Source organism: Crinia signifera, chromosome 7 (genome assembly GCF_055691185.1).
Source record: "Crinia signifera chromosome 7, ASM5569118v1, whole genome shotgun sequence".
Lineage (NCBI taxonomy): Eukaryota > Metazoa > Chordata > Amphibia > Anura > Myobatrachidae > Crinia > Crinia signifera.
Window position 1 is genome coordinate 106,929,459 of NC_139223.1, and position 25,086 is coordinate 106,954,544.

Consider the following 25,086-nt stretch of genomic DNA (forward strand, 5'->3'; position numbering starts at 1 on the left):
AAAAAAGTTTCCTAACTGTTTTGGCTTAATGAAAAAAATCATGTTTTGGTAATGTAAAAAGACCTACAGGACATGATATTAGCAGGGGATCTTAAATGAAACTACTAAAGAGGCTCATACACTGTTTAGCTGCCAAAAGCAGTTGGAATTGGGCCTAAACAGTGTGGTAAGTCTTTAGGTGAGGGCTATTGTGTCTGTTTGACCTCTTCCAAATGTCTGTACTGGCAATAAAAAGAAAAAGTTTCCAATTTAAATAGCTAGAGAATAAAAACAATTTGCCAGTAATGTGAAAAAACCTACAGCACCAGGTGTTCCCATGTGGTTTCCCACCCAAGTACTAACCAGGCCCAACACTGCTTAGCTTCCAAGATCAGACGAGATTGGGCATATCCAATGTGGTATGGCTGTAGGTGAGATACAGGCATTTTTTTGCCCTCTTCTACTTCTATCACCAGGTAAGCTAATAAAAAAGTTTCGTAACTGTTTTTGCTTACTGAAAAAAATCATGTGTTGGCAATGTAAAAAGACCTACAGGACATGATATTAGCAGGGGATCTTAAATTAAACTACTAAAGAGGCTCAACACTGTTTAGCTGCCAAAAGCAGTTGGAATTGGGCCTAAACAGTGTGGTAAGTCTTTAGGTGATGGCTATTGTGTATGTTTGACCTCTTCTAAATGTCTGTGCTGGCAATAAAAAGAAAAAGTTTCCAATTTAAATAGATAGAGAATAAAAACAATTTGCCAGTAATGTGAAAAAACCTACAGCACCTGGTGTTCCCATGTGGTCTCCCACCTAAGTACTAACCAGGCCCAACACTGCTTAGCTTCCAAGATCAGATGAGATTGGGCCTATCCAATGTGGTATGGCTGTAGGTTAGATACATGCACTTTTTTGCCCTCTTCTACTTCTATCACCAGGTAAGCTAATAAAAAAGTTTCCTAACTGTTTTGGCTTAATGAAAAAAATCATGTTTTGGTAATGTAAAAAGACCTACAGGACATGATATTAGCAGGGGATCTTAAATGAAACTACTAAAGAGGCTCATACACTGTTTAGCTGCCAAAAGCAGTTGGAATTGGGCCTAAACAGTGTGGTAAGTCTTTAGGTGATGGCTATTGTGTCTGTTTGACCTCTTCCAAATGTCTGTACTGGCAATAAAAAGAAAAAGTTTCCAATTTAAATAGCTAGAGAATAAAAACAATTTGCCAGTAATGTGAAAAAACCTACAGCACCAGGTGTTCCCATGTGGTCTCCCACCCAAGTACTAACCAGGCCCAACACTGCTTAGCTTCCATCATCAGACGAGATTGGGCATATCCAACGTGGCACGGCTGTAGGTGAGATACAGGCACTTTTTTGCCCTCTTCTACTTCTATCACCAGGTAAGCTAATAAAAAAGTTTCCTAACTGTTTTTGCTTACTGAAAAAAATCATGTGTTGGTAATGTAAAAAGACCTACAGGACATGATATTAGCAGGGGATCTTAAATTAAAATACTAAAGAGGCTCAACACTGTTTAGCTGCCAAAAGCAGTTGGAATTGGGCCTAAACAGTGTGGTAAGTCTTTAGGTGATGGCTTTTGTGTATGTTTGACCTCTTCTAAATGTCTGTGCTGGCAATAAAAAGAAAAAGTTTCCAATTTAAATAGATAGAGAATAAAAACAATTTGCCAGTAATGTGAAAAAACCTACAGCACCTGGTGTTCCCATGTGGTCTCCCACCCAAGTACTAACCAGGCCCAACACTGCTTAGCTTCCAAGATCAGACGAGATTGGGCCTATCCAATGTGGTATGGCTGTAGGTGAGATACATGCACTTTTTTGCCCTCTTCTACTTCTATCACCAGGTAAGCTAATAAAAAAGTTTCCTAACTGTTTTGGCTTAATGAAAAAAATCATGTTTTGGTAATGTAAAAAGACCTACAGAACATGATATTAGCAGGGGATCTTAAATGAAACTACTAAAGAGGCTCATACACTGTTTAGCTGCCAAAAGCAGTTGGAATTGGGCCTAAACAGTGTGGTAAGTCTTTAGGTGATGGCTATTGTGTCTGTTTGACCTCTTCCAAATGTCTGTACTGGCAATAAAAAGAAAAAGTTTCCAATTTAAATAGCTAGAGAATAAAAACAATTTGCCAGTAATGTGAAAAAACCTACAGCACCAGGTGTTCACATGTGGTCTCCCACCCAAGTTCTAACCAGGCCCAACACTGCTTAGCTTCCAAGATCAGACGAGATTGGGCCTATCCAATGTGGTATGGCTGTAGGTGAGATACATGCTCTTTTTTGACCTCTTCTCTTCTATCACCAGGTAAGCTAATAAAAAAGCTTCCTAACTGTTTTTGCTTACTGAAAAAAATCATGTGTTGGTAATGTAAAAAGACCTACAGGACATGATATTAGCAGGGGATCTTAAATTAAACTACTAAAGAGGCTCAACACTGTTTAGCTGCCAAAAGCAGTTGGAATTGGGCCTAAACAGTGTCGTAAGTCTTTAGGTGATGGCTTATGTGTCTGTTTGACCTCTTACAAATGTCTCTACAGGCAATAAAAAGAAAAAGTTTCCAATTTAAATAGATAGAGAATAAAAACAATTTGCCAGTAATGTGAAAAAACCTACAGCACCTGGTGTTCCCATGTGGTCTCCCACCCAAGTACTAACTAGGCCCAACACTGCTTAGCTTCCAAGATCAGACGAGATTGGGCCTATCCAATGTGGTATGGCTGTAGGTGAGATACATGCACTTTTTTGCCCTCTTCTACTTCTATCACCAGGTAAGCTAATAGAAAAGTTTCCTAACTGTTTTGGCTTAATGAAAAAAATCATGTTTTTGTAATGTAAAAAGACCTACAGGACATGATATTAGCAGGGGATCTTAAATGAAACTACTAAAGAGGCTCATACACTGTTTAGCTGCCAAAAGCAGTTGGAATTGGGCCTAAACAGTGTGGTAAGTCTTTAGGTGATGGCTATTGTGTCTGTTTGACCTCTTCCAAATGTCTGTACTGGCAATAAAAAGAAAAAGTTTCCAATTTAAATAGCTAGAGAATAAAAACAATTTGCCAGTAATGTGAAAAAACCTACAGCACCAGGTGTTCCCATGTGGTCTCCCACCAAAGTACTAACCAGGCCCAACACTGCTTAGCTTCCAAGATCAGACGAGATTGGGCCTATCCAATGTGGTATGGCTGTAGGTGAGATACACGCTCTTTTTTGCCCTCTTCTCTTCTATCACCAGGTAAGCTAATAAAAAAGCTTCCTAACTGTTTTTGCTTACTGAAAAAAATCATGTGTTGGTAATGTAAAAAGACCTACAGGACATGATATTAGCAGGGGATCTTAAATTAAACTACTAAAGAGGCTCAACACTGTTTAGCTGCCAAAAGCAGTTGGAATTGGGCCTAAACAGTGTGGTAAGTCTTTAGGTGATGGCTATTGTGTATGTTTGACCTCTTCTAAATGTCTGTGCTGGCAATAAAAAGAAAAAGTTTCCAATTTAAATAGATAGAGAATAAAAACAATTTGCCAGTAATGTGAAAAAACCTACAGCACCTGGTGTTCCCATGTGGTCTCCCACCCAAGTACTAACCAGGCCCAACACTGCTTAGCTTCCAAGATCAGACGAGATTGGGCCTATCCAATGTGGTATGGCTGTAGGTGAGATACATGCACTTTTTTGCCCTCTTCTACTTCTATCACCAGGTAAGCTAATAAAAAAGTTTCCTAACTGTTTTGGCTTAATGAAAAAAATCATGTTTTGGTAATGTAAAAAGACCTACAGGACATGATATTAGCAGGGGATCTTAAATGAAACTACTAAAGAGGCTCATACACTGTTTAGCTGCCAAAAGCAGTTGGAATTGGGCCTAAACAGTGTGGTAAGTCTTTAGGTGATGGCTATTGTGTCTGTTTGACCTCTTCCAAATGTCTGTACTGGCAATAAAAAGAAAAAGTTTCCAATTTAAATAGCTAGAGAATAAAAACAATTTGCCAGTAATGTGAAAACACCTACAGCACCAGGTGTTCACATGTGGTCTCCCACCCAAGTTCTAACCAGGCCCAACACTGCTTAGCTTCCAAGATCAGACGAGATTGGGCCTATCCAATGTGGTATGGCTGTAGGTGAGATACATGCTCTTTTTTGACCTCTTCTCTTCTATCACCAGGTAAGCTAATAAAAAAGCTTCCTAACTGTTTTTGCTTACTGAAAAAAATCATGTGTTGGTAATGTAAAAAGACCTACAGGACATGATATTAGCAGGGGATCTTAAATTAAACTACTAAAGAGGCTCAACACTGTTTAGCTGCCAAAAGCAGTTGGAATTGGGCCTAAACAGTGTGGTAAGTCTTTAGGTGATGGCTTATGTGTCTGTTTGACCTCTTACAAATGTCTCTACAGGCAATAAAAAGAAAAAGTTTCCAATTTAAATAGCTAGAGAATAAAAACAATTTGCCAGTAATGTGAAAAAACCTACAGCACCTGGTGTTCCCATGTGGTCTCCCACCCAAGTACTAAACAGACCCAACACTGCTTAGCTTCCAAGATCAGACGAGATTGGGCATATCCAATGTGGTATGGCTGTAGGTGAGATACAGGCACTTTTTTGCCCCCTTCTACTTCTATCACCAGGTAAGCTAATAAAAAAGTTTCGTAACTGTTTTTGCTTACTGAAAAAAATCATGTGTTGGCAATGTAAAAAGACCTACAGGACATGATATTAGCAGGGGATCTTAAATTAAACTACTAAAGAGGCTCAACACTGTTTAGCTGCCAAAAGCAGTTGGAATTGGGCCTAAACAGTGTGGTAAGTCTTTAGGTGATGGCTATTGTGTATGTTTGACCTCTTCTAAATGTCTGTGCTGGCAATAAAAAGAAAAAGTTTCCAATTTAAATAGATAGAGAATAAAAACAATTTGCCAGTAATGTGAAAAAACCTACAGCACCTGGTGTTCCCATGTGGTCTCCCACCAAAGTACTAACCAGGCCCAACACTGCTTAGCTTCCAATATCAGATGAGATTGGGCCTATCCAATGTGGTATGGCTGTAGGTGAGATACATGCACTTTTTTGCCCTCTTCTACTTCTATCACCAGGTAAGCTAATAAAAAAGTTTCCTAACTGTTTTGGCTTAATGAAAAAAATCATGTTTTGGTAATGTAAAAAGACCTACAGGACATGATATTAGCAGGGGATCTTAAATGAAACTACTAAAGAGGCTCATACACTGTTTAGCTGCCAAAAGCAGTTGGAATTGGGCATAAACAGTGTGGTAAGTCTTTAGGTGATGGCTATTGTGTCTGTTTGACCTCTTCCAAATGTCTGTACTGGCAATAAAAAGAAAAAGTTTCCAATTTAAATAGCTAGAGAATAAAAACAATTTGCCAGTAATGTGAAAAAACCTACAGCACCAGGTGTTCCCATGTGTTCTCCCACCCAAGTACTAACCAGGCCCAACACTGCTTAGCTTCCAAGATCAGACAAGATTGGGCCTATCCAATGTGGTATGGCTGTAGGTGAGATACATGCTCTTTTTTGCCCTCTTCTCTTCTATCACCAGGTAAGCTAATAAAAAAGCTTCATAACTGTTTTTGCTTACTGAAAAAAATCATGTGTTGGTAATGTAAAAAGACCTACAGGACATGATATTAGCAGGGGATCTTAAATTAAAATACTAAAGAGGCTCAACACTGTTTAGCTGCCAAAAACAGTTGGAATTGGGCCTAAACAGTGTGGTAAGTCTTTAGGTGATGGCTATTGTGTATGTTTGACCTCTTCTAAATGTCTGTGCTGGCAATAAAAAGAAAAAGTTTCCAATTTAAATAGATAGAGAATAAAAACAATTTGCCAGTAATGTGAAAAAACCTACAGCACCTGGTGTTCCCATGTGGTCTCCCACCCAAGTACTAACCAGGCCCAACACTGCTTAGCTTCCAAGATCAGACGAGATTGGGCCTATCCAATGTGGTATGGCTGTAGGTGAGATACATGCACTTTTTTGCCCTCTTCTACTTCTATCACCAGGTAAGCTAATAAAAAAGTTTCCTAACTGTTTTGGCTTAATGAAAAAAATCATGTTTTGGTAATGTAAAAAGACCTACAGGACATGATATTAGCAGGGGATCTTAAATGAAACTACTAAAGAGGCTCATACACTGTTTAGCTGCCAAAAGCAGTTGGAATTGGGCATAAACAGTGTGGTAAGTCTTTAGGTGATGGCTATTGTGTCTGTTTGACCTCTTCCAAATGTCTGTACTGGCAATAAAAAGAAAAAGTTTCCAATTTAAATAGCTAGAGAATAAAAACAATTTGCCAGTAATGTGAAAAAACCTACAGCACCAGGTGTTCCCATGTGGTCTCCCACCCAAGTTCTAACCAGGCCCAACACTGCTTAGCTTCCAAGATCAGACGAGATTGGGCCTATCCAATGTGGTATGGCTGTAGGTGAGATACATGCTCTTTTTTGACCTCTTCTCTTCTATCACCAGGTAAGCTAATAAAAAAGCTTCCTAACTGTTTTTGCTTACTGAAAAAAATCATGTGTTGGTAATGTAAAAATACCTACAGGACATGATATTAGCAGGGGATCTTAAATTAAACTACTAAAGAGGCTCAACACTGTTTAGCTGCCAAAAGCAGTTGGAATTGGGCCTAAACAGTGTGGTAAGTCTTTAGGTGATGGCTATTGTGTCTGTTTGACCTCTTACAAATGTCTCTACAGGCAATAAAAAGAAAAAGTTTCCAATTTAAATAGCTAGAGAATAAAAACAATTTGCCAGTAATGTGAAAAAACCTACAGCACCTGGTGTTCATATGTGGTCTCCCACCCAAGTACTAACCAGGCCCAACACTGCTTAGCTTCCAAGATCAGGCATATCCAATGTGGTATGGCTGTAGGTGAGATACAGGCACTTTTTTGCCCTCTTCTACTTCTATCACCAGGTAAGCTAATAAAAAAGCTTCCTAACTGTTTTTGCTTACTGAAAAAAATCATGTGTTGGTAATGTAAAAAGACCTACAGGACATGATATTAGCAGGGGATCTTAAATTAAAATACTAAAGAGGCTCAACACTGTTTAGCTGCCAAAAGCAGTTGGAATTGGGCCTAAACAGTGTGGTATGTCTTTAGGTGATGGCTATTGTGTATGTTTGACCTCTTCTAAATGTCTGTGCTGGCAATAAAAAGAAAAACTTTCCAATTTAAATAGATAGAGAATAAAAACAATTTGCCAGTAATGTGAAAAAACCTACAGCACTTGGTGTTCCCATGTGGTCTCCCACCCAAGTACTAACCAGGCCCAACACTGCTTAGCTTCCAAGATCAGATGAGATTGGGGCTATCCAATGTGGTATGGCTGTAGGTGAGATACATGCACTTTTTTGCCCTCTTCTACTTCTATCACCAGGTAAGCTAATAAAAAAGTTTCCTAACTGTTTTGGCTTAATGAAAAAAAATCATGTTTTGGTAATGTAAAAAGACCTACAGGACATGATATTAGCAGGGGATCTTAAATGAAACTACTAAAGAGGCTCATACACTGTTTAGCTGCCAAAAGCAGTTGGAATTGGGCCTAAACAGTGCGGTAAGTCTTTAGGTGATGGCTATTGTGTCTGTTTGACCTCTTCCAAATGTCTGTACTGGCAATAAAAAGAAAAAGTTTCCAATTTAAATAGCTAGAGAATAAAAACAATTTGCCAGTAATGTGAAAAAACCTACAGCACCAGGTGTTCCCATGTGGTCTTCCACCCAAGTACTAACGAGGCCCAACACTGCTTAGCTTCCAAGATCAGACGAGATTGGGCCTATCCAATGTGGTATGGCTGTAGGTGAGATACATGCTCTTTTTTGCCCTCTTCTCTTCTATCACCAGGTAAGCTAATAAAAAAGCTTCCTAACTGTTTTTGCTTACTGAAAAAAATCATGTGTTGGTAATGTAAAAAGACCTACAGGACATGATATTAGCAGGGGATCTTAAATTAAAATACTAAAGAGGCTCAACACTGTTTAGCTGCCAAAAGCAGTTGGAATTGGGCCTAAACAGTGTGGTATGTCTTTAGGTGATGGCTATTGTGTATGTTTGACCTCTTCTAAATGTCTGTGCTGGCAATAAAAAGAAAAACTTTCCAATTTAAATAGATAGAGAATAAAAACAATTTGCCAGTAATGTGAAAAAACCTACAGCACTTGGTGTTCCCATGTGGTCTCCCACCCAAGTACTAACCAGGCCCAACACTGCTTAGCTTCCAAGATCAGATGAGATTGGGGCTATCCAATGTGGTATGGCTGTAGGTGAGATACATGCACTTTTTTGCCCTCTTCTACTTCTATCACCAGGTAAGCTAATAAAAAAGTTTCCTAACTGTTTTGGCTTAATGAAAAAAAATCATGTTTTGGTAATGTAAAAAGACCTACAGGACATGATATTAGCAGGGGATCTTAAATGAAACTACTAAAGAGGCTCATACACTGTTTAGCTGCCAAAAGCAGTTGGAATTGGGCCTAAACAGTGTGGTAAGTCTTTAGGTGATGGCTATTGTGTCTGTTTGACCTCTTCCAAATGTCTGTACTGGCAATAAAAAGAAAAAGTTTCCAATTTAAATAGCTAGAGAATAAAAACAATTTGCCAGTAATGTGAAAAAACCTACAGCACCAGGTGTTCCCATGTGGTCTCCCACCCAAGTACTAACCAGGCCCAACACTGCTTAGCTTCCAAGATCAGACGAGATTGGGCCTATCCAATGTGGTATGGCTGTAGGTGAGATACATGCTCTTTTTTGCCCTCTTCTCTTCTATCACCAGGTAAGCTAATAAAAAAGCTTCCTAACTGTTTTTGCTTACTGAAAAAAATCATGTGTTGGTAATGTAAAAAGACCTACAGGACATGATATTAGCAGGGGATCTTAAATTAAAATACTAAAGAGGCTCGACACTGTTTAGCTGCCAAAAGCAGTTGGAATTGGGCCTAAACAGTGTGGTAAGTCTTTAGGTGATGGCTATTGTGTATGTTTGACCTCTTCTAAATGTCTGTGCTGGCAATAAAAAGAAAAACTTTCCAATTTAAATAGATAGAGAATAAAAACAATTTGCCAGTAATGTGAAAAAACCTACAGCACTTGGTGTTCCCATGTGGTCTCCCACCCAAGTACTAAACAGGCCCAACACTGCTTAGCTTCCAAGATCAGACGAGATTGGGGCTATCCAATGTGGTATGGCTGTAGGTGAGATACATGCACTTTTTTGCCCTCTTCTACTTCTATCACCAGGTAAGCTAATAAAAAAGTTTCCTAACTGTTTTGGCTTAATTAAAAAAAATCATGTTTTGGTAATGTAAAAAGACCTACAGGACATGATATTAGCAGGGGATCTTAAATGAAACTACTAAAGAGGCTCATACACTGTTTAGCTGCCAAAAGCAGTTGGAATTGGGCCTAAACAGTGTGGTAAGTCTTTAGGTGATGGCTATTGTGTCTGTTTGACCTCTTCCAAATGTCTGTACTGGCAATAAAAAGAAAAAGTTTCCAATTTAAATAGCTAGAGAATAAAAACAATTTGCCAGTAATGTGAAAAAACCTACAGCACCAGGTGTTCCCATGTGGTCTCCCACCAAAGTACTAACCAGGCCCAACACTGCTTAGCTTCCAAGATCAGACGAGATTGGGCCTATCCAATGTGGTATGGCTGTAGGTGAGATACATGCTCTTTTTTGCCCTCTTCTCTTCTATCACCAGGTAAGCTAATAAAAAAGCTTCCTAACTGTTTTTGCTTACTGAAAAAAATTGTGTGTTGGTAATGTAAAAAGACCTACAGGACATGATATTAGCAGGGTATCTTAAATTAAACTACTAAAGAGGCTCAACACTGTTTAGCTGCCAAAAGCAGTTGGAATTGGGCCTAAACAGTGTGGTAAGTCTTTAGGTGATGGCTATTGTGTCTGTTTGACCTCTTACAAATGTCTCTACAGGCAATAAAAAGAAAAAGTTTCCAATTTAAATAGCTAGAGAATAAAAACAATTTGCCAGTAATGTGAAAAAACCTACAGCACCTGGTGTTCCCATGTGGTCTCCCACCAAAGTACTAACCAGGCCCAACACTGCTTAGCTTCCAAGATCAGACGAGATTGGGTATAACAATGTGTTATGGCTGTAGGTGAGATACATGCACTTTTTTGCCCTCTTCTACTTCTATCACCAGTTAAGCTAATAAAAAAGTTTCGTAACTGTTTTTGCTTACTGAAAAAAATCATGTGTTGGCAATGTAAAAAGACCTACAGGACATGATATTAGCAGGGGATCTTAAATTAAACTACTAAAGAGGCTCAACACTGTTTAGCTGCCAAAAGCAGTTGGAATTGGGCCTAAACAGTGTGGTAAGTCTTTAGGTGATGGCTATTGTGTATGTTTGACCTCTTCTAAATGTCTGTGCTGGCAATAAAAAGAAAAAGTTTGCAATTTAAATAGATAGAGAATAAAAACAATTTGCCAGTAATGTGAAAAAACCTACAGCACCTGGTGTTCCCATGTGGTCTCCCACCCAAGTACTAACCAGGCCCAACACTGCTTAGCTTCCAAGATCAGATGAGATTGGGCCTATCCAATTTGGTATGGCTGTAGGTGAGATACATGCACTTTTTTGCCCTCTTCTACTTCTATAACCAGGTAAGCTAATAAAAAAGTTTCCTAACTGTTTTGGCTTAATGAAAAAAATCATGTTTTGGTAATGTAAAAAGACCTACAGGACATGATATTAGCAGGGGATCTTAAATGAAACTACTAAAGAGGCTCATACACTGTTTAGCTGCCAAAAGCAGTTGGAATTGGGCCTAAACAGTGTGGTAAGTCTTTAGGTGATGGCTATTGTGTCTGTTTGACCTCTTCCAAATGTCTGTACTGGCAATAAAAAGAAAAAGTTTCCAATTTAAATAGCTAGAGAATAAAAACAATTTGCCAGTAATGTGAAAAAACCTACAGCACCAGGTGTTCCCATGTGGTCTCCCACCCAAGTACTAACCAGGCCCAACACTGCTTAGCTTCCAAGATCAGACGAGATTGGGCCTATCCAATGTGGTATGGCTGTAGGTGAGATACATGCACTTTTTTGCCCTCTTCTACTTCTATCACCAGGTAAGCTAATAAAAAAGTTTCCTAACTGTTTTGGCTTAATGAAAAAAATCATGTTTTGGTAATGTAAAAAGACCTACAGGACATGATATTAGCAGGGGATCTTAAATGAAACTACTAAAGAGGCTCATACACTGTTTAGCTGCCAAAAGCAGTTGGAATTGGGCCTAAACAGTGTGGTAAGTCTTTAGGTGATGGCTATTGTGTCTGTTTGACCTCTTCCAAATGTCTGTACTGGCAATAAAAAGAAAAAGTTTCCAATTTAAATAGCTAGAGAATAAAAACAATTTGCCAGTAATGTGAAAAAACCTACAGCACCAGGTGTTCACATGTGGTCTCCCACCCAAGTTCTAACCAGGCCCAACACTGCTTAGCTTCCAAGATCAGACGAGATTGGGCCTATCCAATGTGGTATGGCTGTAGGTGAGATACATGCTCTTTTTTGACCTCTTCTCTTCTATCACCAGGTAAGCTAATAAAAAAGCTTCCTAACTGTTTTTGCTTACTGAAAAAAATCATGTGTTGGTAATGTAAAAAGACCTACAGGACATGATATTAGCAGGGGATCTTAAATTAAACTACTAAAGAGGCTCAACACTGTTTAGCTGCCAAAAGCAGTTGGAATTGGGCCTAAACAGTGTGGTAAGTCTTTAGGTGATGGCTTATGTGTCTGTTTGACCTCTTACAAATGTCTCTACAGGCAATAAAAAGAAAAAGTTTCCAATTTAAATAGCTAGAGAATAAAAACAATTTGCCAGTAATGTGAAAAAACCTACAGCACCTGGTGTTCCCATGTGGTCTCCCACCCAAGTACTAACCAGACCCAACACTGCTTAGCTTCCAAGATCAGACGAGATTGGGCATATCCAATGTGGTATGGCTGTAGGTGAGATACAGGCACTTTTTTGCCCCCTTCTACTTCTATCACCAGGTAAGCTAATAAAAAAGTTTCGTAACTGTTTTTGCTTACTGAAAAAAATCATGTGTTGGCAATGTAAAAAGACCTACAGGACATGATATTAGCAGGGGATCTTAAATTAAACTACTAAAGAGGCTCAACACTGTTTAGCTGCCAAAAGCAGTTGGAATTGGGCCTAAACAGTGTGGTAAGTCTTTAGGTGATGGCTATTGTGTATGTTTGACCTCTTCTAAATGTCTGTGCTGGCAATAAAAAGAAAAAGTTTCCAATTTAAATAGATAGAGAATAAAAACAATTTGCCAGTAATGTGAAAAAACCTACAGCACCTGGTGTTCCCATGTGGTCTCCCACCAAAGTACTAACCAGGCCCAACACTGCTTAGCTTCCAAGATCAGATGAGATTGGGCCTATCCAATGTGGTATGGCTGTAGGTGAGATACATGCACTTTTTTGCCCTCTTCTACTTCTATCACCAGGTAAGCTAATAAAAAAGTTTCCTAACTGTTTTGGCTTAATGAAAAAAATCATGTTTTGGTAATGTAAAAAGACCTACAGGACATGATATTAGCAGGGGATCTTAAATGAAACTACTAAAGAGGCTCATACACTGTTTAGCTGCCAAAAGCAGTTGGAATTGGGCATAAACAGTGTGGTAAGTCTTTAGGTGATGGCTATTGTGTCTGTTTGACCTCTTCCAAATGTCTGTACTGGCAATAAAAAGAAAAAGTTTCCAATTTAAATAGCTAGAGAATAAAAACAATTTGCCAGTAATGTGAAAAAACCTACAGCACCAGGTGTTCCCATGTGGTCTCCCACCCAAGTACTAACCAGGCCCAACACTGATTAGCTTCCAAGATCAGGCCTATCCAATGTGGTATGGCTGTAGGTGAGATACATGCTCTTTTTTGCCCTCTTCTCTTCTATCACCAGGTAAGCTAATAAAAAAGCTTCATAACTGTTTTTGCTTACTGAAAAAAATCATGTGTTGGTAATGTAAAAAGACCTACAGGACATGATATTAGCAGGGGATCTTAAATTAAAATACTAAAGAGGCTCAACACTGTTTAGCTGCCAAAAACAGTTGGAATTGGGCCTAAACAGTGTGGTAAGTCTTTAGGTGATGGCTATTGTGTATGTTTGACCTCTTCTAAATGTCTGTGCTGGCAATAAAAAGAAAAAGTTTCCAATTTAAATAGATAGAGAATAAAAACAATTTGCCAGTAATGTGAAAAAACCTACAGCACCTGGTGTTCCCATGTGGTCTCCCACCCAAGTACTAACCAGGCCCAACACTGCTTAGCTTCCAAGATCAGACGAGATTGGGCCTATCCAATGTGGTATGGCTGTAGGTGAGATACATGCACTTTTTTGCCCTCTTCTACTTCTATCACCAGGTAAGCTAATAAAAAAGTTTCCTAACTGTTTTGGCTTAATGAAAAAAATCATGTTTTGGTAATGTAAAAAGACCTACAGGACATGATATTAGCAGGGGATCTTAAATGAAACTACTAAAGAGGCTCATACACTGTTTAGCTGCCAAAAGCAGTTGGAATTGGGCATAAACAGTGTGGTAAGTCTTTAGGTGATGGCTATTGTGTCTGTTTGACCTCTTCCAAATGTCTGTACTGGCAATAAAAAGAAAAAGTTTCCAATTTAAATAGCTAGAGAATAAAAACAATTTGCCAGTAATGTGAAAAAACCTACAGCACCAGGTTTTCCCATGTGGTCTCCCACCCAAGTTCTAACCAGGCCCAACACTGCTTAGCTTCCAAGATCAGACGAGATTGGGCCTATCCAATGTGGTATGGCTGTAGGTGAGATACCTGCTCTTTTTTGACCTCTTCTCTTCTATCACCAGGTAAGCTAATAAAAAAGCTTCCTAACTGTTTTTGCTTACTGAAAAAAATCATGTGTTGGTAATGTAAAAATACCTACAGGACATGATATTAGCAGGGGATCTTAAATTAAACTACTAAAGAGGCTCAACACTGTTTAGCTGCCAAAAGCAGTTGGAATTGGGCCTAAACAGTGTGGTAAGTCTTTAGGTGATGGCTATTGTGTCTGTTTGACCTCTTACAAATGTCTCTACAGGCAATAAAAAGAAAAAGTTTCCAATTTAAATAGCTAGAGAATAAAAACAATTTGCCAGTAATGTGAAAAAACCTACAGCACCTGGTGTTCATATGTGGTCTCCCACCCAAGTACTAACCAGGCCCAACACTGCTTAGCTTCCAAGATCAGGCATATCCAATGTGGTATGGCTGTAGGTGAGATACAGGCACTTTTTTGCCCTCTTCTACTTCTATCACCAGGTAAGCTAATAAAAAAGTTTCGTAACTGTTTTTGCTTACTGAAAAAAATCATGTGTTGGCAATGTAAAAAGACCTACAGGACATGATATTAGCAGGGGATCTTAAATTAAACTACTAAAGAGGCTCAACACTGTTTAGCTGCCAAAAGCAGTTGGAATTGGGCCTAAACAGTGTGGTAAGTCTTTAGGTGATGGCTATTGTGTATGTTTGACCTCTTCTAAATGTCTGTGCTGGCAATAAAAAGAAAAAGTTTCCAATTTAAATAGATAGAGAATAAAAACAATTTGCCAGTAATGTGAAAAAACCTACAGCACCTGGTGTTCCCATGTGGTCTCCCACCCAAGTACTAACCAGGCCCAACACTGCTTAGCTTCCAAGATCAGATGAGATTGGGCCTATCCAATGTGGTATGGCTGTAGGTGAGATACATGCACTTTTTTGCCCTCTTCTACTTCTATCACCAGGTAAGCTAATAAAAAAGTTTCCTAACTGTTTTGGCTTAATGAAAAAAATCATGTTTTGATAATGTAAAAAGACCTACAGGACATGATATTAGCAGGGGATCTTAAATGAAACTACTAAAGAGGCTCATACACTGTTTAGCTGCCAAAAGCAGTTGGAATTGGGCCTAAACAGTGTGGTAAGTCTTTAGGTGATGGCTATTGTGTCTGTTTGACCTCTTCCAAATGTCTGTACTGGCAATAAAAAGAAAAAGTTTCCAATTTAAATAGCTAGAGAATAAAAACAATTTGCCAGTAATGTGAAAAAACCTACAGCACCAGGTGTTCCCATGTGGTCTCCCACCCAAGTACTAACCAGGCCCAACACTGCTTAGCTTCCAAGATCAGACGAGATTGGGCCTATCCAATGTGGTATGGCTGTAGGTGAGATACATGCTCTTTTTTGCCCTCTTCTCTTCTATCACCAGGTAAGCTAATAAAAAAGCTTCCTAACTGTTTTTGCTTACTGAAAAAAATCATGTGTTGGTAATGTAAAAAGACCTACAGGACATGATATTAGCAGGGGATCTTAAATTAAAATACTAAAGAGGCTCAACACTGTTTAGCTGCCAAAAGCAGTTGGAATTGGGCCTAAACAGTGTGGTATGTCTTTAGGTGATGGCTATTGTGTATGTTTGACCTCTTCTAAATGTCTGTGCTGGCAATAAAAAGAAAAACTTTCCAATTTAAATAGATAGAGAATAAAAACAATTTGCCAGTAATGTGAAAAAACCTACAGCACTTGGTGTTCCCATGTGGTCTCCCACCCAAGTACTAACCAGGCCCAACACTGCTTAGCTTCCAAGATCAGATGAGATTGGGGCTATCCAATGTGGTATGGCTGTAGGTGAGATACATGCACTTTTTTGCCCTCTTCTACTTCTATCACCAGGTAAGCTAATAAAAAAGTTTCCTAACTGTTTTGGCTTAATGAAAAAAAATCATGTTTTGGTAATGTAAAAAGACCTACAGGACATGATATTAGCAGGGGATCTTAAATGAAACTACTAAAGAGGCTCATACACTGTTTAGCTGCCAAAAGCAGTTGGAATTGGGCCTAAACAGTGCGGTAAGTCTTTAGGTGATGGCTATTGTGTCTGTTTGACCTCTTCCAAATGTCTGTACTGGCAATAAAAAGAAAAAGTTTCCAATTTAAATAGCTAGAGAATAAAAACAATTTGCCAGTAATGTGAAAAAACCTACAGCACCAGGTGTTCCCATGTGGTCTTCCACCCAAGTACTAACGAGGCCCAACACTGCTTAGCTTCCAAGATCAGACGAGATTGGGCCTATCCAATGTGGTATGGCTGTAGGTGAGATACATGCTCTTTTTTGCCCTCTTCTCTTCTATCACCAGGTAAGCTAATAAAAAAGCTTCCTAACTGTTTTTGCTTACTGAAAAAAATCATGTGTTGGTAATGTAAAAAGACCTACAGGACATGATATTAGCAGGGGATCTTAAATTAAAATACTAAAGAGGCTCAACACTGTTTAGCTGCCAAAAGCAGTTGGAATTGGGCCTAAACAGTGTGGTATGTCTTTAGGTGATGGCTATTGTGTATGTTTGACCTCTTCTAAATGTCTGTGCTGGCAATAAAAAGAAAAACTTTCCAATTTAAATAGATAGAGAATAAAAACAATTTGCCAGTAATGTGAAAAAACCTACAGCACTTGGTGTTCCCATGTGGTCTCCCACCCAAGTACTAACCAGGCCCAACACTGCTTAGCTTCCAAGATCAGATGAGATTGGGGCTATCCAATGTGGTATGGCTGTAGGTGAGATACATGCACTTTTTTGCCCTCTTCTACTTCTATCACCAGGTAAGCTAATAAAAAAGTTTCCTAACTGTTTTGGCTTAATGAAAAAAAATCATGTTTTGGTAATGTAAAAAGACCTACAGGACATGATATTAGCAGGGGATCTTAAATGAAACTACTAAAGAGGCTCATACACTGTTTAGCTGCCAAAAGCAGTTGGAATTGGGCCTAAACAGTGTGGTAAGTCTTTAGGTGATGGCTATTGTGTCTGTTTGACCTCTTCCAAATGTCTGTACTGGCAATAAAAAGAAAAAGTTTCCAATTTAAATAGCTAGAGAATAAAAACAATTTGCCAGTAATGTGAAAAAACCTACAGCACCAGGTGTTCCCATGTGGTCTCCCACCCAAGTACTAACCAGGCCCAACACTGCTTAGCTTCCAAGATCAGACGAGATTGGGCCTATCCAATGTGGTATGGCTGTAGGTGAGATACATGCTCTTTTTTGCCCTCTTCTCTTCTATCACCAGGTAAGCTAATAAAAAAGCTTCCTAACTGTTTTTGCTTACTAAAAAAAATCATGTGTTGGTAATGTAAAAAGACCTACAGGACATGATATTAGCAGGGGATCTTAAATTAAAATACTAAAGAGGCTCAACACTGTTTAGCTGCCAAAAGCAGTTGGAATTGGGCCTAAACAGTGTGGTAAGTCTTTAGGTGATGGCTATTGTGTATGTTTGACCTCTTCTAAATGTCTGTGCTGGCAATAAAAAGAAAAACTTTCCAATTTAAATAGATAGAGAATAAAAACAATTTGCCAGTAATGTGAAAAAACCTACAGCACTTGGTGTTCCCATGTGGTCTCCCACCCAAGTACTAAACAGGCCCAACACTGCTTAGCTTCCAAGATCAGACGAGATTGGGGCTATCCAATGTGGTATGGCTGTAGGTGAGATACATGCACTTTTTTGCCCTCTTCTACTTCTATCACCAGGTAAGCTAATAAAAAAGTTTCCTAACTGTTTTGGCTTAATTAAAAAAATCATGTTTTGGTAATGTAAAAAGACCTACAGGACATGATATTAGCAGGGGATCTTAAATGAAACTACTAAAGAGGCTCATACACTGTTTAGCTGCCAAAAGCAGTTGGAATTGGGCCTAAACAGTGTGGTAAGTCTTTAGGTGATGGCTATTGTGTCTGTTTGACCTCTTCCAAATGTCTGTACTGGCAATAAAAAGAAAAAGTTTCCAATTTAAATAGCTAGAGAATAAAAACAATTTGCCAGTAATGTGAAAAAACCTACAGCACCAGGTGTTCCCATGTGGTCTCCCACCAAAGTACTAACCAGGCCCAACACTGCTTAGCTTCCAAGATCAGACGAGATTGGGCCTATCCAATGTGGTATGGCTGTAGGTGAGATACATGCTCTTTTTTGCCCTCTTCTCTTCTATCACCAGGTAAGCTAATAAAAAAGCTTCCTAACTGTTTTTGCTTACTGAAAAAAATCATGTGTTGGTAATGTAAAAAGACCTACAGGACATGATATTAGCAGGGGATCTTAAATTAAAATACTAAAGAGGCTCAACACTGTTTAGCTGCCAAAAGCAGTTGGAATTGGGCCTAAACAGTGTGGTATGTCTTTAGGTGATGGCTATTGTGTATGTTTGACCTCTTCTAAATGTCTGTGCTGGCAATAAAAAGAAAAACTTTCCAATTTAAATAGATAGAGAATAAAAACAATTTGCCAGTAATGTGAAAAAACCTACAGCACTTGGTGTTCCCATGTGGTCTCCCACCCAAGTACTAACCAGGCCCAACACTGCTTAGCTTCCAAGATCAGATGAGATTGGGGCTATCCAATGTGGTATGGCTGTAGGTGAGATACATGCACTTTTTTGCCCTCTTCTACTTCTATCACCAGGTAAGCTAATAAAAAAGTTTCCTAACTGTTTTGGCTTAATGAAAAAAAATCATGTTTTGGTAATGTAAAAAGACCTACAGGACATGATATTAGCAGGGGATCTTAAATGAAACTACTAAAGAGGCTCATACACTGTTTAGCTGCCAAAAGCAGTTGGAATTGGGCCTAAACAGTGTGGTAAGTCTTTAGGTGATGGCTATTGTGTCTGTTTGACCTCTTCCAAATGTCTGTACTGGCAATAAAAAGAAAAAGTTTCCAATTTAAATAGCTAGAGAATAAAAACAATTTGCCAGTAATGTGAAAAAACCTACAGCACCAGGTGTTCCCATGTGGTCTCCCACCCAAGTACTAACCAGGCCCAACACTGCTTAGCTTCCAAGATCAGACGAGATTGGGCCTATCCAATGTGGTATGGCTGTAGGTGAGATACATGCTCTTTTTTGCCCTCTTCTCTTCTATCACCAGGTAAGCTAATAAAAAAGCTTCCTAACTGTTTTTGCTTACTAAAAAAAATCATGTGTTGGTAATGTAAAAAGACCTACAGGACATGATATTAGCAGGGGATCTTAAATTAAAATACTAAAGAGGCTCAACACTGTTTAGCTGCCAAAAGCAGTTGGAATTGGGCCTAAACAGTGTGGTAAGTCTTTAGGTGATGGCTATTGTGTATGTTTGACCTCTTCTAAATGTCTGTGCTGGCAATAAAAAGAAAAACTTTCCAATTTAAATAGATAGAGAATAAAAACAATTTGCCAGTAATGTGAAAAAACCTACAGCACTTGGTGTTCCCATGTGGTCTCCCACCCAAGTACTAAACAGGCCCAACACTGCTTAGCTTCCAAGATCAGACGAGATTGGGGCTATCCAATGTGGTATGGCTGTAGGTGAGATACATGCACTTTTTTGCCCTCTTCTACTTCTATCACCAGGTAAGCTAATAAAAAAGTTTCCTAACTGTTTTGGCTTAATTAAAAAAATCATGTTTTGGTAATGTAAAAAGACCTACAGGACATGATATTAGCAGGGGATCTTAAATGAAACTACTAAAGAGGCTCATACACTGTTTAGCTGCCAAAAGCAGTTGGAATTGGGCCTAAACAGTGTGGTAAGTCTTTAGGTGATGGCTATTGTGTCTGTTTGACCTCTTCCAAATGTCTGTACTGGCAATAAAAAGAAAAAGTTTCCAATTTAAATAGCTAGAGAATAAAAACAATTTGCCAGTAATGTGAAAAAACCTACAGCACCAGGTGTTCCCATGTGGTCTCCCACCAAAGTACTAACCAGGCCCAACACTGCTTAGCTTCCAAGATCAGACGAGATTGGGCCTATCCAATGTGGTATGGCTGTAGGTGAGATACATGCTCTTTTTTGCCCTCTTCTCTTCTATCACCAGGTAAGCTAATAAAAAAGCTTCCTAACTGTTTTTGCTTACTGAAAAAAATTGTGTGTTGGTAATGTAAAAAGACCTACAGGACATGATATTAGCAGGGTATCTTAAATTAAACTACTAAAGAGGCTCAACACTGTTTAGCTGCCAAAAGCAGTTGGAATTGGGCCTAAACAGTGTGGTAAGTCTTTAGGTGATGGCTATTGTGTCTGTTTGACCTCTTACAAATGTCTCTACAGGCAATAAAAAGAAAAAGTTTCCAATTTAAATAGCTAGAGAATAAAAACAATTTGCCAGTAATGTGAAAAAACCTACAGCACCTGGTGTTCCCATGTGGTCTCCCACCCAAGTACTAACCAGGCCCAACACTGCTTAGCTTCCAAGATCAGACGAGATTGGGTATAACAATGTGTTATGGCTGTAGGTGAGATACAGGCACTTTTTTGCCCTCTTCTACTTCTATCACCAGTTAAGCTAATAAAAAAGTTTCGTAACTGTTTTTGCTTACTGAAAAAAATCATGTGTTGGCAATGTAAAAAGACCTACAGGACATGATATTAGCAGGGGATCTTAAATTAAACTACTAAAGAGGCTCAACACTGTTTAGCTGCCAAAAGCAGTTGGAATTGGGCCTAAACAGTGTGGTAAGTCTTTAGGTGATGGCTATTGTGTATGTTTGACCTCTTCTAAATGTCTGTGCTGGCAATAAAAAGAAAAAGTTTGCAATTTAAATAGATAGAGAATAAAAACAATTTGCCAGTAATGTGAAAAAACCTACAGCACCTGGTGTTCCCATGTGGTCTCCCACCCAAGTACTAACCAGGCCCAACACTGCTTAGCTTCCAAGATCAGATGAGATTGGGCCTATCCAATTTGGTATGGCTGTAGGTGAGATACATGCACTTTTTTGCCCTCTTCTACTTCTATAACCAGGTAAGCTAATAAAAAAGTTTCCTAACTGTTTTGGCTTAATGAAAAAAATCATGTTTTGGTAATGTAAAAAGACCTACAGGACATGATATTAGCAGGGGATCTTAAATGAAACTACTAAAGAGGCTCATACACTGTTTAGCTGCCAAAAGCAGTTGGAATTGGGCCTAAACAGTGTGGTAAGTCTTTAGGTGATGGCTATTGTGTCTGTTTGACCTCTTCCAAATGTCTGTACTGGCAATAAAAAGAAAAAGTTTCCAATTTAAATAGCTAGAGAATAAAAACAATTTGCCAGTAATGTGAAAAAACCTACAGCACCAGGTGTTCCCATGTGGTCTCCCACCCAAGTACTAACCAGGCCCAACACTGCTTAGCTTCCAAGATCAGACGAGATTGGGCCTATCCAATGTGGTATGGCTGTAGGTGAGATGCATGCTCTTTTTTGCCCTCTTCTCTTCTATCACCAGGTAAGCTAATAAAAAAGCTTCCTAACTGTTTTTGCTTACTGAAAAAAATCATGTGTTGGTAATGTAAAAAGACCTACAGGACATGATATTAGCAGGGGATCTTAAATTAAAATACTAAAGAGGCTCAACACTGTTTAGCTGCCAAAAGCAGTTGGAATTGGGCCTAAACAGTGTGGTAAGTCTTTAGGTGATGGCTATTGTGTATGTTTGACCTCTTCTAAATGTCTGTGCTGGCAATAAAAAGAAAAACTTTCCAATTTAAATAGATAGAGAATAAAAAAACAATTTGCCAGTAATGTGAAAAAACCTACAGCACTTGGTGTTCCCACGTGGTCTCCCACCCAAGTACTAACCAGGCCCAACACTGCTTAGCTTCCAAGATCAGACGAGATTGGGGCTATCCAATGTGGTATGGCTGTAGGTGAGATACATGCACTTTTTTGCCCTCTTCTACTTCTATCACCAGGTAAGCTAATAAAAAAGTTTCCTAACTGTTTTGGCTTAATTAAAAAAATCATGTTTTGGTAATGTAAAAAGACCTACAGGACATGATATTAGCAGGGGATCTTAAATGAAACTACTAAAGAGGCTCATACACTGTTTAGCTGCCAAAAGCAGTTGGAATTGGGCCTAAACAGTGTGGTAAGTCTTTAGGTGATGGCTATTGTGTCTGTTTGACCTCTTCCAAATGTCTGTACTGGCAATAAAAAGAAAAAGTTTCCAATTTAAATAGCTAGAGAATAAAAACAATTTGCCAGTAATGTGAAAAAACCTACAGCACCAGGTGTTCCCATGTGGTCTCCCACCAAAGTACTAACCAGGCCCAACACTGCTTAGCTTCCAAGATCAGACGAGATTGGGCCTATCCAATGTGGTATGGCTGTAGGTGAGATACATGCTCTTTTTTGCCCTCTTCTCTTCTATCACCAGGTAAGCTAATAAAAAAGCTTCCTAACTGTTTTTGCTTACTGAAAAAAATTGTGTGTTGGTAATGTAAAAAGACCTACAGAACATGATATTAGCAGGGTATCTTAAATTAAACTACTAAAGAGGCTCAACACTGTTTAGCTGCCAAAAGCAGTTGGAATTGGGCCTAAACAGTGTGGTAAGTCTTTAGGTGATGGCTATTGTGTCTGTTTGACCTCTTACAAATGTCTCTACAGGCAATAAAAAGAAAAAGTTTCCAATTTAAATAGCTAGAGAATAAAAACAATTTGCCAGTAATGTGAAAAAACCTACAGCACCTGGTGTTCCCATGTGGTCTCCCACCCAAGTACTAACCAGGCCCAACACTGCTTAGCTTCCAAGATCAGACGAGATTGGGTATAACAATGTGTTATGGCTGTAGGTGAGATACAGGCACTTTTTTGCCCTCTTCTACTTCTATCACCAGTTAAGCTAATAAAAAAGTTTCGTAACTGTTTTTGCTTACTGAAAAAAATCATGTGTTGGCAATGTAAAAAGACCTACAGGACATGATATTAGCAGGGGATCTTAAATTAAACTACTAAAGAGGCTCAACACTGTTTAGCTGCCAAAAGCAGTTGGAATTGGGCCTAAACAGTGTGGTAAGTCTTTAGGTGATGGCTTATGTGTCTGTTTGACCTCTTACAAATGTCTCTACAGGCAATAAAAAGAAAAAGTTTCCAATTTAAATAGCTAGAGAATAAAAACAATTTGCCAGTAATGTGAAAAAACCTACAGCACCTGGTGTTCCCATGTGGTCTCCCACCCAAGTACTAACCAGACCCAACACTGCTTAGCTTCCAAGATCAGACGAGATTGGGCATATCCAATGTGGTATGGCTGTAGGTGAGATACAGGCACTTTTTTGCCCCCTTCTACTTCTATCACCAGGTAAGCTAATAAAAAAGTTTCGTAACTGTTTTTGCTTACTGAAAAAAATCATGTGTTGGCAATGTAAAAAGACCTACAGGACATGATATTAGCAGGGGATCTTAAATTAAACTACTAAAGAGGCTCAACACTGTTTAGCTGCCAAAAGCAGTTGGAATTGGGCCTAAACAGTGTGGTAAGTCTTTAGGTGATGGCTATTGTGTATGTTTGACCTCTTCTAAATGTCTGTGCTGGCAATAAAAAGAAAAAGTTTCCAATTTAAATAGATAGAGAATAAAAACAATTTGCCAGTAATGTGAAAAAACCTACAGCACCTGGTGTTCCCATGTGGTCTCCCACCAAAGTACTAACCAGGCCCAACACTGCTTAGCTTCCAAGATCAGATGAGATTGGGCCTATCCAATGTGGTATGGCTGTAGGTGAGATACATGCACTTTTTTGCCCTCTTCTACTTCTATCACCAGGTAAGCTAATAAAAAAGTTTCCTAACTGTTTTGGCTTAATGAAAAAAATCATGTTTTGGTAATGTAAAAAGACCTACAGGACATGATATTAGCAGGGGATCTTAAATGAAACTACTAAAGAGGCTCATACACTGTTTAGCTGCCAAAAGCAGTTGGAATTGGGCATAAACAGTGTGGTAAGTCTTTAGGTGATGGCTATTGTGTCTGTTTGACCTCTTCCAAATGTCTGTACTGGCAATAAAAAGAAAAAGTTTCCAATTTAAATAGCTAGAGAATAAAAACAATTTGCCAGTAATGTGAAAAAACCTACAGCACCAGGTGTTCCCATGTGGTCTCCCACCCAAGTACTAACCAGGCCCAACACTGCTTAGCTTCCAAGATCAGACAAGATTGGGCCTATCCAATGTGGTATGGCTGTAGGTGAGATACATGCTCTTTTTTGCCCTCTTCTCTTCTATCACCAGGTAAGCTAATAAAAAAGCTTCATAACTGTTTTTGCTTACTGAAAAAAATCATGTGTTGGTAATGTAAAAAGACCTACAGGACATGATATTAGCAGGGGATCTTAAATTAAAATACTAAAGAGGCTCAACACTGTTTAGCTGCCAAAAGCAGTTGGAATTGGGCCTAAACAGTGTGGTAAGTCTTTAGGTGATGGCTATTGTGTATGTTTGACCTCTTCTAAATGTCTGTGCTGGCAATAAAAAGAAAAAGTTTCCAATTTAAATAGATAGAGAATAAAAACAATTTGCCAGTAATGTGAAAAAACCTACAGCACCTGGTGTTCCCATGTGGTCTCCCACCAAAGTACTAACCAGGCCCAACACTGCTTAGCTTCCAAGATCAGATGAGATTGGGCCTATCCAATGTGGTATGGCTGTAGGTGAGATACATGCACTTTTTTGCCCTCTTCTACTTCTATCACCAGGTAAGCTAATAAAAAAGTTTCCTAACTGTTTTGGCTTAATGAAAAAAATCATGTTTTGGTAATGTAAAAAGACCTACAGGACATGATATTAGCAGGGGATCTTAAATGAAACTACTAAAGAGGCTCATACACTGTTTAGCTGCCAAAAGCAGTTGGAATTGGGCATAAACAGTGTGGTAAGTCTTTAGGTGATGGCTATTGTGTCTGTTTGACCTCTTCCAAATGTCTGTACTGGCAATAAAAAGAAAAAGTTTCCAATTTAAATAGCTAGAGAATAAAAACAATTTGCCAGTAATGTGAAAAAACCTACAGCACCAGGTGTTCCCATGTGGTCTCCCACCCAAGTACTAACCAGGCCCAACACTGCTTAGCTTCCAAGATCAGACAAGATTGGGCCTATCCAATGTGGTATGGCTGTAGGTGAGATACATGCTCTTTTTTGCCCTCTTCTCTTCTATCACCAGGTAAGCTAATAAAAAAGCTTCATAACTGTTTTTGCTTACTGAAAAAAATCATGTGTTGGTAA

General features: G+C 38.9%; 43 non-coding genes and 11 pseudogenes across 43 annotated transcripts; all 54 read right to left on the bottom strand.

Annotated features, from left to right (window-relative positions):
* Positions 1-293: 293 nt before the first annotated feature.
* Positions 294-412, bottom strand: LOC146021554 (5S ribosomal RNA). The gene has a single exon (XR_014451034.1). It is a non-coding gene; the product is annotated as a 5S ribosomal RNA (ribosomal RNA).
* Positions 413-757: 345 nt separating this feature from the next.
* LOC146021718 (5S ribosomal RNA) lies at positions 758-876 on the bottom strand. Its single transcript, XR_014451195.1, has one exon. It is a non-coding gene; the product is annotated as a 5S ribosomal RNA (ribosomal RNA).
* A 346-nt stretch (positions 877-1,222) lies between these two features.
* On the bottom strand, positions 1,223-1,341 carry LOC146025103 (5S ribosomal RNA; annotated as a pseudogene).
* A 345-nt stretch (positions 1,342-1,686) lies between these two features.
* LOC146022009 (5S ribosomal RNA) lies at positions 1,687-1,805 on the bottom strand. Its single transcript, XR_014451477.1, has one exon. It is a non-coding gene; the product is annotated as a 5S ribosomal RNA (ribosomal RNA).
* A 346-nt stretch (positions 1,806-2,151) lies between these two features.
* LOC146024747 (5S ribosomal RNA) lies at positions 2,152-2,270 on the bottom strand (annotated as a pseudogene).
* Positions 2,271-2,614: 344 nt separating this feature from the next.
* LOC146023662 (5S ribosomal RNA) lies at positions 2,615-2,733 on the bottom strand. The gene has a single exon (XR_014453072.1). It is a non-coding gene; the product is annotated as a 5S ribosomal RNA (ribosomal RNA).
* Positions 2,734-3,079: 346 nt separating this feature from the next.
* Positions 3,080-3,198, bottom strand: LOC146022669 (5S ribosomal RNA). Its single transcript, XR_014452114.1, has one exon. It is a non-coding gene; the product is annotated as a 5S ribosomal RNA (ribosomal RNA).
* Positions 3,199-3,542: 344 nt separating this feature from the next.
* On the bottom strand, positions 3,543-3,661 carry LOC146022010 (5S ribosomal RNA). Its single transcript, XR_014451478.1, has one exon. It is a non-coding gene; the product is annotated as a 5S ribosomal RNA (ribosomal RNA).
* Positions 3,662-4,007: 346 nt separating this feature from the next.
* Positions 4,008-4,126, bottom strand: LOC146024927 (5S ribosomal RNA; annotated as a pseudogene).
* Positions 4,127-4,470: 344 nt separating this feature from the next.
* On the bottom strand, positions 4,471-4,589 carry LOC146023281 (5S ribosomal RNA). The gene has a single exon (XR_014452704.1). It is a non-coding gene; the product is annotated as a 5S ribosomal RNA (ribosomal RNA).
* Positions 4,590-4,934: 345 nt separating this feature from the next.
* Positions 4,935-5,053, bottom strand: LOC146023649 (5S ribosomal RNA). The gene has a single exon (XR_014453059.1). It is a non-coding gene; the product is annotated as a 5S ribosomal RNA (ribosomal RNA).
* A 346-nt stretch (positions 5,054-5,399) lies between these two features.
* On the bottom strand, positions 5,400-5,518 carry LOC146024834 (5S ribosomal RNA; annotated as a pseudogene).
* Positions 5,519-5,862: 344 nt separating this feature from the next.
* Positions 5,863-5,981, bottom strand: LOC146022011 (5S ribosomal RNA). The gene has a single exon (XR_014451479.1). It is a non-coding gene; the product is annotated as a 5S ribosomal RNA (ribosomal RNA).
* Positions 5,982-6,327: 346 nt separating this feature from the next.
* LOC146024428 (5S ribosomal RNA) lies at positions 6,328-6,446 on the bottom strand. The gene has a single exon (XR_014453810.1). It is a non-coding gene; the product is annotated as a 5S ribosomal RNA (ribosomal RNA).
* A 344-nt stretch (positions 6,447-6,790) lies between these two features.
* On the bottom strand, positions 6,791-6,899 carry LOC146025221 (5S ribosomal RNA; annotated as a pseudogene).
* Positions 6,900-7,244: 345 nt separating this feature from the next.
* LOC146023761 (5S ribosomal RNA) lies at positions 7,245-7,363 on the bottom strand. The gene has a single exon (XR_014453167.1). It is a non-coding gene; the product is annotated as a 5S ribosomal RNA (ribosomal RNA).
* A 347-nt stretch (positions 7,364-7,710) lies between these two features.
* Positions 7,711-7,829, bottom strand: LOC146024779 (5S ribosomal RNA; annotated as a pseudogene).
* A 344-nt stretch (positions 7,830-8,173) lies between these two features.
* LOC146023762 (5S ribosomal RNA) lies at positions 8,174-8,292 on the bottom strand. The gene has a single exon (XR_014453168.1). It is a non-coding gene; the product is annotated as a 5S ribosomal RNA (ribosomal RNA).
* A 347-nt stretch (positions 8,293-8,639) lies between these two features.
* Positions 8,640-8,758, bottom strand: LOC146022346 (5S ribosomal RNA). The gene has a single exon (XR_014451806.1). It is a non-coding gene; the product is annotated as a 5S ribosomal RNA (ribosomal RNA).
* A 344-nt stretch (positions 8,759-9,102) lies between these two features.
* On the bottom strand, positions 9,103-9,221 carry LOC146024625 (5S ribosomal RNA). The gene has a single exon (XR_014453997.1). It is a non-coding gene; the product is annotated as a 5S ribosomal RNA (ribosomal RNA).
* A 347-nt stretch (positions 9,222-9,568) lies between these two features.
* Positions 9,569-9,687, bottom strand: LOC146022670 (5S ribosomal RNA). The gene has a single exon (XR_014452115.1). It is a non-coding gene; the product is annotated as a 5S ribosomal RNA (ribosomal RNA).
* Positions 9,688-10,031: 344 nt separating this feature from the next.
* LOC146024671 (5S ribosomal RNA) lies at positions 10,032-10,149 on the bottom strand (annotated as a pseudogene).
* Positions 10,150-10,494: 345 nt separating this feature from the next.
* On the bottom strand, positions 10,495-10,613 carry LOC146023417 (5S ribosomal RNA). The gene has a single exon (XR_014452836.1). It is a non-coding gene; the product is annotated as a 5S ribosomal RNA (ribosomal RNA).
* A 346-nt stretch (positions 10,614-10,959) lies between these two features.
* LOC146022347 (5S ribosomal RNA) lies at positions 10,960-11,078 on the bottom strand. The gene has a single exon (XR_014451807.1). It is a non-coding gene; the product is annotated as a 5S ribosomal RNA (ribosomal RNA).
* Positions 11,079-11,424: 346 nt separating this feature from the next.
* On the bottom strand, positions 11,425-11,543 carry LOC146024749 (5S ribosomal RNA; annotated as a pseudogene).
* A 344-nt stretch (positions 11,544-11,887) lies between these two features.
* On the bottom strand, positions 11,888-12,006 carry LOC146022123 (5S ribosomal RNA). The gene has a single exon (XR_014451591.1). It is a non-coding gene; the product is annotated as a 5S ribosomal RNA (ribosomal RNA).
* A 345-nt stretch (positions 12,007-12,351) lies between these two features.
* On the bottom strand, positions 12,352-12,470 carry LOC146021654 (5S ribosomal RNA). The gene has a single exon (XR_014451132.1). It is a non-coding gene; the product is annotated as a 5S ribosomal RNA (ribosomal RNA).
* A 346-nt stretch (positions 12,471-12,816) lies between these two features.
* LOC146025253 (5S ribosomal RNA) lies at positions 12,817-12,925 on the bottom strand (annotated as a pseudogene).
* A 344-nt stretch (positions 12,926-13,269) lies between these two features.
* On the bottom strand, positions 13,270-13,388 carry LOC146022012 (5S ribosomal RNA). Its single transcript, XR_014451480.1, has one exon. It is a non-coding gene; the product is annotated as a 5S ribosomal RNA (ribosomal RNA).
* A 346-nt stretch (positions 13,389-13,734) lies between these two features.
* Positions 13,735-13,853, bottom strand: LOC146024397 (5S ribosomal RNA). Its single transcript, XR_014453780.1, has one exon. It is a non-coding gene; the product is annotated as a 5S ribosomal RNA (ribosomal RNA).
* Positions 13,854-14,197: 344 nt separating this feature from the next.
* On the bottom strand, positions 14,198-14,306 carry LOC146025222 (5S ribosomal RNA; annotated as a pseudogene).
* A 345-nt stretch (positions 14,307-14,651) lies between these two features.
* On the bottom strand, positions 14,652-14,770 carry LOC146021544 (5S ribosomal RNA). The gene has a single exon (XR_014451025.1). It is a non-coding gene; the product is annotated as a 5S ribosomal RNA (ribosomal RNA).
* Positions 14,771-15,116: 346 nt separating this feature from the next.
* Positions 15,117-15,235, bottom strand: LOC146022349 (5S ribosomal RNA). Its single transcript, XR_014451809.1, has one exon. It is a non-coding gene; the product is annotated as a 5S ribosomal RNA (ribosomal RNA).
* A 344-nt stretch (positions 15,236-15,579) lies between these two features.
* On the bottom strand, positions 15,580-15,698 carry LOC146023764 (5S ribosomal RNA). The gene has a single exon (XR_014453170.1). It is a non-coding gene; the product is annotated as a 5S ribosomal RNA (ribosomal RNA).
* A 347-nt stretch (positions 15,699-16,045) lies between these two features.
* LOC146024780 (5S ribosomal RNA) lies at positions 16,046-16,164 on the bottom strand (annotated as a pseudogene).
* Positions 16,165-16,508: 344 nt separating this feature from the next.
* LOC146023765 (5S ribosomal RNA) lies at positions 16,509-16,627 on the bottom strand. The gene has a single exon (XR_014453171.1). It is a non-coding gene; the product is annotated as a 5S ribosomal RNA (ribosomal RNA).
* Positions 16,628-16,974: 347 nt separating this feature from the next.
* LOC146022350 (5S ribosomal RNA) lies at positions 16,975-17,093 on the bottom strand. The gene has a single exon (XR_014451810.1). It is a non-coding gene; the product is annotated as a 5S ribosomal RNA (ribosomal RNA).
* A 344-nt stretch (positions 17,094-17,437) lies between these two features.
* LOC146024626 (5S ribosomal RNA) lies at positions 17,438-17,556 on the bottom strand. The gene has a single exon (XR_014453998.1). It is a non-coding gene; the product is annotated as a 5S ribosomal RNA (ribosomal RNA).
* A 346-nt stretch (positions 17,557-17,902) lies between these two features.
* On the bottom strand, positions 17,903-18,021 carry LOC146022671 (5S ribosomal RNA). The gene has a single exon (XR_014452116.1). It is a non-coding gene; the product is annotated as a 5S ribosomal RNA (ribosomal RNA).
* A 344-nt stretch (positions 18,022-18,365) lies between these two features.
* Positions 18,366-18,484, bottom strand: LOC146023766 (5S ribosomal RNA). The gene has a single exon (XR_014453172.1). It is a non-coding gene; the product is annotated as a 5S ribosomal RNA (ribosomal RNA).
* Positions 18,485-18,831: 347 nt separating this feature from the next.
* LOC146022351 (5S ribosomal RNA) lies at positions 18,832-18,950 on the bottom strand. The gene has a single exon (XR_014451811.1). It is a non-coding gene; the product is annotated as a 5S ribosomal RNA (ribosomal RNA).
* Positions 18,951-19,294: 344 nt separating this feature from the next.
* Positions 19,295-19,413, bottom strand: LOC146024627 (5S ribosomal RNA). Its single transcript, XR_014453999.1, has one exon. It is a non-coding gene; the product is annotated as a 5S ribosomal RNA (ribosomal RNA).
* Positions 19,414-19,759: 346 nt separating this feature from the next.
* On the bottom strand, positions 19,760-19,878 carry LOC146022672 (5S ribosomal RNA). Its single transcript, XR_014452117.1, has one exon. It is a non-coding gene; the product is annotated as a 5S ribosomal RNA (ribosomal RNA).
* Positions 19,879-20,222: 344 nt separating this feature from the next.
* Positions 20,223-20,340, bottom strand: LOC146024583 (5S ribosomal RNA). The gene has a single exon (XR_014453956.1). It is a non-coding gene; the product is annotated as a 5S ribosomal RNA (ribosomal RNA).
* Positions 20,341-20,685: 345 nt separating this feature from the next.
* Positions 20,686-20,804, bottom strand: LOC146023418 (5S ribosomal RNA). Its single transcript, XR_014452837.1, has one exon. It is a non-coding gene; the product is annotated as a 5S ribosomal RNA (ribosomal RNA).
* Positions 20,805-21,150: 346 nt separating this feature from the next.
* Positions 21,151-21,269, bottom strand: LOC146022352 (5S ribosomal RNA). Its single transcript, XR_014451812.1, has one exon. It is a non-coding gene; the product is annotated as a 5S ribosomal RNA (ribosomal RNA).
* Positions 21,270-21,615: 346 nt separating this feature from the next.
* LOC146024095 (5S ribosomal RNA) lies at positions 21,616-21,734 on the bottom strand. The gene has a single exon (XR_014453489.1). It is a non-coding gene; the product is annotated as a 5S ribosomal RNA (ribosomal RNA).
* A 346-nt stretch (positions 21,735-22,080) lies between these two features.
* Positions 22,081-22,199, bottom strand: LOC146022673 (5S ribosomal RNA). The gene has a single exon (XR_014452118.1). It is a non-coding gene; the product is annotated as a 5S ribosomal RNA (ribosomal RNA).
* Positions 22,200-22,543: 344 nt separating this feature from the next.
* On the bottom strand, positions 22,544-22,661 carry LOC146024584 (5S ribosomal RNA). The gene has a single exon (XR_014453957.1). It is a non-coding gene; the product is annotated as a 5S ribosomal RNA (ribosomal RNA).
* A 345-nt stretch (positions 22,662-23,006) lies between these two features.
* LOC146022124 (5S ribosomal RNA) lies at positions 23,007-23,125 on the bottom strand. Its single transcript, XR_014451592.1, has one exon. It is a non-coding gene; the product is annotated as a 5S ribosomal RNA (ribosomal RNA).
* A 345-nt stretch (positions 23,126-23,470) lies between these two features.
* On the bottom strand, positions 23,471-23,589 carry LOC146021656 (5S ribosomal RNA). Its single transcript, XR_014451133.1, has one exon. It is a non-coding gene; the product is annotated as a 5S ribosomal RNA (ribosomal RNA).
* A 346-nt stretch (positions 23,590-23,935) lies between these two features.
* On the bottom strand, positions 23,936-24,054 carry LOC146023703 (5S ribosomal RNA). The gene has a single exon (XR_014453111.1). It is a non-coding gene; the product is annotated as a 5S ribosomal RNA (ribosomal RNA).
* Positions 24,055-24,398: 344 nt separating this feature from the next.
* Positions 24,399-24,517, bottom strand: LOC146021657 (5S ribosomal RNA). Its single transcript, XR_014451134.1, has one exon. It is a non-coding gene; the product is annotated as a 5S ribosomal RNA (ribosomal RNA).
* A 346-nt stretch (positions 24,518-24,863) lies between these two features.
* On the bottom strand, positions 24,864-24,982 carry LOC146023705 (5S ribosomal RNA). The gene has a single exon (XR_014453113.1). It is a non-coding gene; the product is annotated as a 5S ribosomal RNA (ribosomal RNA).
* Positions 24,983-25,086: the final 104 nt, after the last annotated feature.